The following is a 2,500-nucleotide window of genomic DNA, read 5'->3' on the forward strand; positions in this document are numbered from 1 at the left end:
ATCATATCATCCATACAGGGATAGTAGTATACAGCCGTTATACATCATATCATCCATACAGGGATAGTAGTATACAGCCGTTATACATCATATCATCCATACAGGGATAGTAGTATACAGCCGTTATACATCATATCATCCATACAGGGGTAGTAGTATACAGCTGTTATACATCATATCATCCATACAGGGATAGTAGTATACAGCTGTTATACATCATATCATCCATACAGGGATAGTAGTATACAGTTCTTAAAACATAATAAAGTATATGACACACTGGTATCAGATCAGTACTCGGTATCGGCCGATACGCAAGTTCAGGTATCAGAATCGGTATCAGGAAGCAAAAAATGGTATCAGACCATCTCTAGTCTTGATAACACGCAAAAACGGCATATGAATTTCCGTGTCATACATACACCACTTTGTGAGATCAGTCTGAAATTTGTGCTCCTGCTGCATGTTTGAAGATGAACTGAGAGAGAAAGATAGTCACGTAGAGCAGCTTAGTGTTCAGTTGTTCAAGGAGAGCTTGAATGTGCTCTTCTTGTGGACGCTCAACAGGTCTTAAATATTACAGATGAAAAGAGATTACGTGTGGAAAGAAACCCCAAAAACACAAGAAAGCATAGATGCAGTTTGGTGCTGGCAGCAGGGTCAGTGGGGGTCGCAGTGTAGCGAAGCCTCGGCCGTGTTAATTGGAGCAGAAAACTAAAGGGGGCGGAACCTGTGACATCACTGACACCTGGCTCCTCGGACTGGCTCACAGATGTAATCGTTTCAGTTATAGTGTTTTATTAGTATTTTTGTGTGTGTGTGTGTGTGTGTGTGTGTTGTGTAACGTTGGCAGGGAACACAGTGTACAGACATGCGGGATCACTGCATCTGTTTACAGCGACTTGCAGATTAGGTCAGACCTCACACTTCAAATAGAGACTAATCCCACACACACACACACACACACACACACACACACACAAACACAGTGCGTCTCACTATCTTTGTGGGGACCCGTCATTGACATAATGCATTCCCTAGCCCCTTAACCATCACAACTAAATGCCTAACCTTAACCCTTACCCTCACCCTAACCAGAACCTCATTCTAACCCTAATCCTAAAACCAAGTCTTAACCCTCAAACAGACCTTTAACCTTGTGGGGTCCAGCATTTTGGCCCCACAAAGCTGTCGGGACCCCACAAGTATACTGTATTCCCGGTTTTTGGACCCTACGAATATAGTTAAACAAGAACACACACACACACACATTCTGAGTCCTGCGGGAACATTAAAGTCGGCGACATAATCCATAGAGTTCAAACTGAAACAGTCAGAGTTGTAATCATGGAGATTGTGTGTGTGTGTGTGTGTGTGTGTGTGTGTGTGTGTGTGTGTGTGTGTGTGTGTGTGTGTGTGTGTGTGTGTGTGTGTGTGTGTGTGTATAACATCCTAAATAACACAGTGCACACACTTAATATCTACATTCTCTCTCAGACAATCTCTGGCTTTATGATGACACATTTACAGATACAAATCATTTGATTTATTTATTTAATTGTTTGTATTTATATTTACAGGCAAGTCATAAAGAACAGTTTCTTATTTACAATGGCGGCCGAGAGTCTATTCAGTTTCTACGGTCCACCGAGACACTCACACACATTCTTACTGCCTGTCGTCAGAGACTGAGGAAGCGCAATCAAAAGGCGCACGGAAAAATGTCTGAGATCCAAAAAAATATACAAGTAGAAAACCATTTCAACTCACAACCAAGTTATAAAAGAGATGAAATAATAAAACCGATAAAGTGCGGAGTGTATTGCACATAACAGATTAGGCCTACAATCCCGTATAGTGACGAGCCGGTGTGCTCAAACGTCTCTAGGTGTGCTGTCGTGCTATTTTGAGCACGTTCTAAATGACTAGTTGACCAATCAGATTGCCTGCTTGGATTATAAGACTTAGGTGCAGCGCCCGAGCCGTTTTTGGCAGCGTCAAATGAAATCAACGTGAGCATCAAAACTGACTAAATGAGTAATGACTCAGATACTCAGGGTTTTTGGGGGGGGTTGCACTGGCCAGTTTTGATTATTGGGGGGGAGGGGCAGCTCGCGGGGCTTGTTGGCCTCCGTCAGGTCTAGCAGAAAGATGAAAAGTGTTGCGTTTACTTCACACAAGAGCAGCCGTTTTCCCCTGCTGCCATAGGTAGGTTATGAAGTGACGTGATGAAGTGACGTGATGAAGCGACGTTATGAATTGACGTGATGAAGCGACGTGATGAAGTGACGTTATGAATTGACGTGACGAAGCTGATGCTACGGCGACGTTACGAAGCGACGTGATGAAGCTGACGCTATGAAGCGACGTGATGAAGCGACGTGATGAAGCTGACGCTATGAAGCTGACGCTATGAAGTGACGCTATGAAGCGACGCTGATGAAGCGACGTTATGAAGCGACGCCATTATGTGACGTGATGAAGCGACGGATGAAGCGAC

The sequence above is a fragment of the Sander vitreus genome, chromosome 17, assembly GCF_031162955.1.
Source record: "Sander vitreus isolate 19-12246 chromosome 17, sanVit1, whole genome shotgun sequence".
NCBI classification, from domain to species: Eukaryota; Metazoa; Chordata; class Actinopteri; order Perciformes; family Percidae; genus Sander; species Sander vitreus.